Source organism: Antrostomus carolinensis, unplaced genomic scaffold (assembly GCF_000700745.2).
Source record: "Antrostomus carolinensis isolate BGI_N321 unplaced genomic scaffold, ASM70074v2 scaffold28135, whole genome shotgun sequence".
NCBI lineage: Eukaryota > Metazoa > Chordata > Aves > Caprimulgiformes > Caprimulgidae > Antrostomus > Antrostomus carolinensis.
Genome location: NW_010318852.1, coordinates 2,830 through 12,013, shown reverse-complemented (window position 1 = coordinate 12,013; position 9,184 = coordinate 2,830). Strand labels below are relative to the sequence as shown.

The 9,184-nt window shown below is 53.7% G+C and overlaps 1 long non-coding RNA gene across 1 annotated transcript; it reads right to left on the bottom strand.

The window, feature by feature from the left end:
• Positions 1 to 5,834: 5,834 nt before the first annotated feature.
• On the bottom strand, positions 5,835 to 8,935 carry LOC104525819 (uncharacterized). The gene is made up of 3 exons (XR_728023.1): positions 8,828 to 8,935; positions 6,806 to 6,854; positions 5,835 to 6,254 (listed from the first exon to the last, which is right to left on the bottom strand). It is a non-coding gene; the product is annotated as an uncharacterized LOC104525819 (long non-coding RNA).
• Between the last annotated feature and the right edge of the window lie 249 nt (positions 8,936 to 9,184).

Sequence of the window (9,184 nt, the reverse complement as noted above, 5' to 3'; positions counted from 1 at the left end):
AGCAGGGTGCCCCGTGTCCCAGTGAGGTTCCCAAGAGGTGCCGTGTCCCTGTGAGCACTCCTGGTGAGTGCCCGTGTCCCAGGGAGGTGGCAGTGGCCGCTGCATGCCCAGCACCCCGTGGGTCATGTTCCTCCAGGCATAATTCTAGCCTAATCGCGTTTCTCCTTCTCAGCACTTAAGATTTTCCTCAAACCCAGAGGAAACAAGAGGAAAGTTTTGGATTTCCTCTTAACATGGGCTGCCCCTTGTTCCCTAAGAGGATTTTGAGCAGAACTGTGTCACAGCTGCCCAACTACTGAACGCAGCTTGGATGGAGCTCTGGGCACAGCTTTCTCCATGAGAAGGTCAAGGAACGGCCCAAATCATGTGGGACACAGACCCGTTCCCTCCTGGGCTCAGTGTCCACCAGTGGGCACAGCAGTGGGAGCAGCAGGATCCAAATCTGAATACACAGGCCCTCAAGCAGCCCCACCTCCGCCTTCATCGCTTCCCAGGTGGGTGGTCAGGGAAAGGCTTTGTGACATCACAGAGCCTTGCATGACATCAGCCCATTACTCATCACGTCATCAGCCCTTCAAAGCGCAGACACACGGAGCGACCACTCAGTGTTGGTGGTCACTGCCTGAACTCTGCTCAGGGTGACAGCCCAAGCCAGCTCGCGTGTCGAGATTTTTTTCCTCTGAAGAGACCATGATGAGGCTCAGCATGGTTCCCTTCCTGGCCATGGCTTTCTCGATGATGTCTCTCATCTCTGGTGGCCTTGGCATTTTCATCCATCTCGGCTGGGTTACAGTCAGGATGGAAGCCCTTCCTGAAGGCCTGAAGCAGCTGTCCACTGTTGCAGAGTGGATGACCTCTGAATGGACCAGCAGCATTGGCCTTCACAGCCCATGCGGCCGCATCAGATTCAGGATGCACCTTGCTCCTGAGGGCCTGCGCAGGACACCGATGGTTGCTGAGAGCCCGTTCTCAGAATGGAGCAGCGGCATTGGCCGTCTCAGCCGACGCAGTGTGGTCAGATTCAGGATGCACCTTGCTCCTGAGAGCCTGCACGGGACACCCATGGTCGCAGAGAGCCCATTTGCCAAATGGACCAGCAGCATTGGCCATCTCAGCCCACACGGCTGGGTGAGATTCAGGATGCACCTTGCTCCTGAAAGTCTGCACAGGAGACCCATGGTTGCTGAGAGCCCGTTCTCAGAACGGACCAGCAGCATTGGCCGTCTCAGCCGTGTCCGATTCAGGATGCACCTTGCTCCTCAGGGCCTGGCGCAGGACACCCATGGTGTTTGAGAGCACGTTTTGAGAATGGTCCAGCAGCATTGGCCGTCTCAGCCGACGCAGCGGAGTCCGATTCAGGATGCCCCATTCAGGATGCACCTTTCTCCTGAGAGCCTGAAGCCACTGCCCACTGGCACAGAGAACATGGCCTCTGACCTGCCCTGCCATCAGGCCCAGCTTTGGGACTGCCTTGCCCAGGTGGACATGACCTGGCTGCTTCACAGGAGAGAGCACAAGGAGGCTGAGCCTGCTTCTCTTCCTGGTCCTGGCTTTCTCCGCGATGTCCAGTGGCCTTGGCATTTTCATCCGTCACAACTGTATTACAGTCAGGGTGGAAGCCCTTCCTGAAGATCTGAAGCAGCCGTCCACTGTGGCAGAGTGGATGGTCTCTGAATAGAACAGCAGCATTGGCCTTTGCAGCCTATAACGTGGGGTCAGATTCAGGATGCACCTTGCTCCTGAGAACCTGAAGCAGCTGTCCACTGTTGCAGAGAAAATGGCCTCTGACCATCGCTTGGGACACAGGCCCGTTCTCTGCTGGGCTCCGTGTCCACCAGTGGGCACAGCAGCAGAGCTGCAGGATCCAAATCTGAATACACAAGTGCCTGCGGGCAGGTGGGCAGGGAAAATCTCTAGGACATCCCAGAGCCTTGCGTGACATCAGCCCGTGACTCGTCACATCGCCAGCCCTTGAAAGCGCAGACACACACAGCAGCCACTCAGTGCTGGTGGTCCCTGCCTGAACTCTGCTCAGGGTGACAGCCCAAGCCAGCTCGCGTGACGAGATTTTTTTTCCTCTTGAAGAGACCATGATGAGGCTCAGCATGGTTCTCCTCCTGGCCATGGCTTTCTCCTTGATATCTCTCATTTCCAGTGGCCTTGGCATTTTAATCCGTCACGACTGTGTTACAGTCAGGATGGAAGCCCTTCCTGAAGGCCTGAAGCAGCTGTCCACTGTTGCAGAGTGGATGACCTCTGAATGGACCAGCAGCATTGGCCTTTACAGCCCACACGCATGGGCACGATTTGCCATCTCGCAACGAAGACCACCCGGCTGATCAAGTGTCTGAGGTGTGTCCACCTCCTTCTGAAACGCCTCTGCCACCAGTATATTACCACCACGTGAAAAAGCTTAAGTCTCCAATACACTGAATCTTCATGGGCAGCTGTGCTTAAAGTCCCCATGAGGAGACATCACATACCCAAGGGACATGGATAAAGGTGGCACCAACTCATCTCCCAGCTGAACCTGGAGCACAGTGGCCCACCAGCGCCATCTACCAAGGCCTTCGTGGATCCCAACGTGACTAAGGAAGGCGACAGCAGGCATGCCTTTGCATTTCTTAATAATTAAAATACTTTAAAATTAATGGAATGGCTGAGGAAGGCTCCTCTGGAGGTCATTTTGTCCAACCCCTCTGCCCAGGTAGGGCTGCCTAGAGCCAGTTGCCCAGGACTTTGCCCAGACAGCTTTTGAGTCTCTCCAAGCATGGAGACTCCACATTTCTGTGTAACACGTGCCAGTGCTCCATTACCCTCACAGCAAAAGGGTTTCCAGATGTTCAGAGGGAACCTCCTGTGTTTGTTTGTGCCCATTGCCTCATGTCCTGTCACCGGCTCCGTCCTCTTTTCACCCTCCCTTCATTCTTACATTAGTAAGATTCCCCTTCAGCCTTCTGTTCTCCAGTCTGAATGCTCTCAGCTCTCTCAGCCTTTTCTCATAGGAGATGAGCTCCAGTCACTTCATTATCTTCAAGATCCTTCACTGGACTCACCAGTAACTCCATTTCTCTCTTGTACTGGAGAGCCCAGAACTGGACACAGTACTCAGGTGTGGCCTCACCTGAACAGAAGGGAAGAACCACCTCCCTCGACCTGCTGGCAAAACTCTCCCTACTGCAGCCCAGGATCCCATGAGCCCTCTTTGCTGCAAGGGCACGTTGCTGTCTCATGGTTAAGCAGGACCCTCAAAGGCTCTTTCTGCAAAGCTGCTTTCCAGATGGGTGGTCCCCAGCATGTACTGATGCATGGGATTGGTTTTCCTCAAGTGCAGGACTTTGCACTTCTCTTTGCTGAACGTCAACAGGTTTCTGTCAGCCCATTTCTCCAGCCTGTCAAGGTCCCTCTGGATGGCAGCACAACCCTCTGGCATAGCAGCTGCTCCTCCCATTTTTGTGTCATCAGCAGACTTGCTGAGGGTACACTCTGCCCCATCATCCAGATCCTTAATGAAGATATTGAACAGGACTGGACCTAGCATTGAGCCCTGGGCTACACCCCTAGTTACTGGTTTTCAACCAGTTTTCATATGACTCTTGGGCCCTTGAGCCATTCAGCCAGTTTCCAGTCTATCTCACTGTCTGCTCATCAACAGCTTTGCTATGAGGATCTTATGGGAGACCATATCAAAAGCCCAACAAGTCAAGGTAGACAATATGCACTGCTCTTCCTTCATCTACCAAGCCAGTCATTTCATCACAGAGGGTTATCAGATCATTTAATCATTACTTCCCCTTCACAAATCCATGCTGACAGTGACTTACCCCTTTGCTAAAAGCAATTGCACCCTTGCCTGATACCCCACTAGTGCTAATGCCACCCTGCCTGTAAGGTCTTTTGATTAAATTCACCTGACTCACCAGTTCAAGAGACTTACTGGAAAGAGCTGAATTTGTTCCTCTCTCTACTGTCCTGAGAGCATAGAGGGGCTTTAGAAAAGCACCCCAAGCCACATGTGCACCAGGACTTGCTGAGAACTGGCTGGCCAGCTAAAAACCAGAGCCATTGCCTTCAGCACCTCCTTCTTCACCAAAGCAGAACTAAGACAATGTTGGCCAAGGCTGTTTCCCCACTGGGACCACAGCCAGCAACATGTGGCACCAAACAGGCTACAAGAACCACCAGCAACCATTTGTTCTCTTTATTTATGGGGGAGAGGAGGCCAGTATTTAATCTTGAGAGCTGTCTAGCCTCGAGAGGCCTCACCACTTCTTCCAGGCTTCAGTCCCTCTTACCTATGACTGCACCTAGAATTACCCAGTGCCAGCCCTTGATTATGGCAAAGCTGACATGCTTCAGGGAGTGTCAGCAGACACAGAGGGGACAAAAAGGCTGCCATGTGCCCCCATCACAGATGAAGAGAGAACGAGCTTGTCTCAGCAGTGATCACTCGGGGAGGTGTTTCCTTTCTTGTTCTCTTTGTTAAAAATCAAAGCTTGTCTCAGCTCACACGGGCCTTTGAGTCATGGAGCACTGAGTGTTGAAGGTCTTAAGCTTTTAACTATGCGGAGCAAAACCAGTGCCCTGGAAAGACTGAAAATCATCAGAGGGATCCTGCACCAGGCTTCATGGGATGCCTATGAACATTTGTTTTTGGTGGGGCAAGTCAGTCCCAGAAGCACAGGCCAAAGGATCTCCCCTGGCTCCCACCGAGCCTCTGCCCTAGTCCAGCTGCCCCACCTGGCTCTCCAGACATCCCCAGACCTGCAGTACAGCCCCATCAAGCTCCCCTGGGACACAGCTGCTGCAGCACTACTAGGTTAGGGGGAGACTAATTCTCACCCTGGGCAAGGGAGGGCATTCCCTAGGGACAACATACTGCAGAGACACAATGCCCCCCACCAGGACACAGTGAAAGGAGGACAGGCCAGGCAAGAACATGCTCTGAAAAAGGGGAGCAGAGGACTCCCAGATGTCCGGTTTCACACTGCCCAGCTGTGGGTCCCATATGGGAATTCTCAGCAGCCCAGGGAGCACTATGCACTGCTGCTCCCTCCTCAGACAGGCTGCTCAGCCTTTCATCATCCATTGCCCCTTTTGTTCAGAAGAGGCTGGTTCTCCCTTAACCATAACTTACAGACCCCAAAATCCCCCATCCAAGAGCAAAACCATTCTAAGTGAAGAATGAGACACACCTCTGACCTTCTGCAAACCAACCTCCAGGCTTAGGGTTGAGCCCAGGGCTCAGCTCTGAGTCCCACCACACACACGGCCACCAAGCTCCAGAGGGGCTGAAGGTATCCACACACCATCCCCACCCCAAGCCAGGCAGTGAGACTGCTGAAAATGCAAGCTGCCGTGTTTGTGTGTTCACATACCCAGCATCACCTACCAGGTCCTGGCTGGAGAGTGTGCCAGCACACCCACACCTGTGGTGGGAAGGGGTGTCAGACACAAAGGAATGCTGTCGAGGGAATGAGAGCTGGAAGTGCAGAGACAGTCAGGGGATGTATCACACATCCTTCTCCCAGCTCCCAGTGGCATTGTGCAGTGCCTGCCAGACAAAACCAGGCTGCTTGGACCTGAACAGCAAGGGCAGGAGAAGGCAACCCCAGCCCAGTCGGAGAAATCCATGTCATGCTCGAGCTGCCACCTCCACCAACCCACCCTTCCCCCAGGAGACCACTGCAATACTAAAGCACTTGTCAAATGCTTTCCCTTCCTTACCACCTCTGAGGTGAGAATCCTGCCACCAACATCTCCCAGGACCCTCTTCCCAGCCCCCTCCCGGCAACACTGAGCCTGGCAAATACCTTATGGCAAGTAATTTTACGTTATTCTGCATTTACACAAAAATAGAGCAATTCTATATTTATAGATATTTATAGCCGGTTCCGTGCTGGAGGAGTTATTGAGCAAGGCCAGTAGCTGTGGGCGGTCCAGGCTCCCGAGCAGCCGGCTGCTTCTCATTCGGCATTTCCAACATACAAAATTAAAGGCATTCGTCTCCATCTGGTTTCTTAAATAGATAAGGGGGGGAATGAACAGACAGTATGTACAGAGGGGCAGTGGCAGGGCCCGAGCCGCCCTCCGCCCCCAGCCTCACGCCTGCCGCCCGGGGTCAGTGGGGCCGGCTGCTGGACTCTGAGGGCTGCCGCTGGCGGGGGGGAGGGTGGCAGTTCAGGTACTCTGGCGTTTGCTGAGTCCTCCGTTAAGAATGTCCTGGATGTGCTGCACTATCAGGTTTATGGCCACTGTGAGCAAAAAGGGAGGGAGAGACACGGCAGGGAGACATTGCGTTAGGATCACTGCAAATAAACAAGAGGCAAACCAGAGAGCGTCACCCATCCCCTCCCAGCGGGTGGTGGGGAGCTGCGACCCTACGGAAAGGAGCTGCCTCGCTGGGACTTCATCCCTCTGGCTCAGCTCAGCCTGGCACTCAAACCAGTACAGTCAGGCTGTTTCCAGCCAGGTGGAGACCTGGCTGTCCCAGCTGCACATCTGGCCTTGGAGAAGCACGTTTCTCTTTGTGTGGGATGAACCAGGATTTTGCCTGGAGGCACCACACAGGGATGGGCTCCCATGATTGATCAGAGGAGCACAAACTCCCAGTCACTAATGCTCCAAGCAGGAGCAATGGGGAGAGGCTCATGTCAGCACATGTGTGGTAACAGCACTCTCTTGGGTGGCAGTGGCCTGAGTCATCTCCATGGCAGGTCCTGCTACCTCCTACCTAACTCTGCTCCAGCAGCAAGAGCCCAAACCTGGCTGCCAGGACCTAACAGCAGGGTCTGGGTCTACTCACCTTCATTATCTGCTCCTCTGGGAATGATCACATCAGCGTACTTCTTGGTCTGGGAGGAAAAAAAAAAGCACTGTGTTATGCAGAAAATAGAGAGCCACCAGGCTGGAGCACTGTCCCCACTTCCTGGAGCAGGTCCTTCCCCTCCCCTCGCCAAACCCAAACCCACTGGGAGCTATGTTGTTGCTAATAATACATTTTGGAAACTCTTATTTGTCTTCTCTGTATTTCAAGGGCTGTGCTTTGCACCTTGATTCTATTTTCAAGAGCTCATACAGATTCCAGTAAGAGGCACCCTAACAAAACCTGAAGTTAAAAAGCCTCACGATCACAAGACTCCAGCAGCTCATGCTTTTGGGAACAACCTCCCCTCTGAATCCAATCAAACTTGGTACAAGAGCAAGAGCTGGCATGCCTGGGCTGTGTGGACACACAGGGCACAGTGATATAATCTGTTTGGGACACAGGGAGAATTTTTGACCAGCATCACTCGCACAAAAGGTCTGATTTGGGACACCAGTCCTGACCTATGTTCACCTGCAGGTGCCAGTCTCAGTTTCTTCCTCTATTTGTGTCAGCTTTTACAGCTGATCAGCTTCCTGACAGCCAAGCTCTACCATCAGTAAACAAAGTCAACCAGGACATGCTGGACCATTTCAGTGCTGGACCACCTGGCCCAGAGCTGGTTTAGGAGTCAAGTATCAGTGACAGTGGGTGCTGAGCCTGCTCGACATCCACATGCAATTCCTCTGCAGCTGAGCCCACCACCAGGTTAGAAGTGGAAGCAAACCACTGCAAAGCTGGTGGGCTGGGACAAAGCAGTTTTCCACCCTCCTTGTTTCACATTTAATCTTCCTACAGACTCTCCAACAGAAGAGACCGATGCAGCATCTGCTGCTTTGCAGAACTGTGGATTTACCTTGCTGGGGACTTGCAAGGAGGGGAGACACCAAGCTGGACCTGCCTCTCAAGAAAAGTCTTCCTGGGATTACACTGGAATTGGACCTTGGCTCCCAGAACCACATTTGAGTGAGCCAGGGAAAAGGGTGCTGCCCAGGAGCCAGGGAAAGATCTTGTAGCATAGAAACAATCAGCCCCTCTTATGGGAAGGGGTAGAGCTGGCCACAGACAGGCACAGAGATGTTTCTGTGGCCAAGCCCTGAGGCTGGGGACACAGGGTCAAGTCCTTCCTGTGCAACAGTTCCCAGGTTGCAGGACTCTTCTGGATCAGTTCTTCCAGAATAAGAAATTCCTCATATAACTACCACATCTGCTTGGAAAGCCTTGAGAACCAAGGCGTAGGCTCCTCCCCACGAGAGCAGCGGCCAGGAGAGGTGTGCAATGGCTAGTCCTGCAAACATGCTATTTCACCTGCAAGTTCTGCAGGACTGCAGTGGTCTCCTGCATGCAAAGTCTCCATCTGCTAAGGAGCTTTGCCTCAGTTACCAGCTCCCAAAGTCACTTCCTTTCCCCAGGCAGACCCTGCAGCCCTGTCCGTGAGCAAGGTCTGTCTGCACTACACCTTGGCCTCTCACCAGCCAGGAAATGAAAGGCCACATCCCGCAGCACAGAGTGAAGGAAGAAGTTCTCCAGCTCTCCCAAGCATCCAGCCAGCAAGAAGCCAGCAGCACTGCAGGGTGAAAAGGGCAGGCAGGACAGCCCAAAACAGGAGGCAGACAGAGCAGACAGGGATCTCCCCGCTCTGTGCTAGATGCAGCCAAGGATCTGCCCTCCTGGGCTGGCATCTGCTGAGCTGCCTGATGTTGGTTTGTCAGACCCTGGGCAGGGAGGATGTTCTTGCCATGTCAGCCTTCCCACAGGGGAGGGTGGTCTCACCAGGAAGGCAGTGGCTGTATCAATAGTCCCCATCTTGCCTTGCCCCATTTTTGCCAGTGCCTGCAGGGAGGGAGCAAGGGGAAGCAGGCTAACCTGAGCTCTGGGGCACAAAATGCTTCTGTGTGAGGAGGTGGGCAGGGTACGAGGCATTTTTGGCAGACTGCCGTGGGTGTCACTCCCCTTACTTACTGGCAAACAGAACTCCTCGAAGGCAGGCTTGACGAAGGTGATGTACTGAGATAGGATCTGCTCGAGGTCCCTGCCTCGCTCACTGATGTCTCGTAGCACTGTGGGGAAGATGTAAGGCACAGTCAGGAGCTGAGACATGAATCGCTCCATCCCCCTTCCCTCCAGTACAGCCTTTGGCCAGCCACCCGGGTATTTTGCCTGAGGTCTCTGTTCCTGGAAGCTGCTGCCCACATGTCCAAGCACAACCCAGCCCAGCTACATGCTTTTAACCCGCTTCCAACCCTTCCCAGGAGCCAAGGGCTGGCTGACCCAACCAAGGGCTTTTCTTGGCTTCCCTCCCTTCTCAGCTCTGCAAGC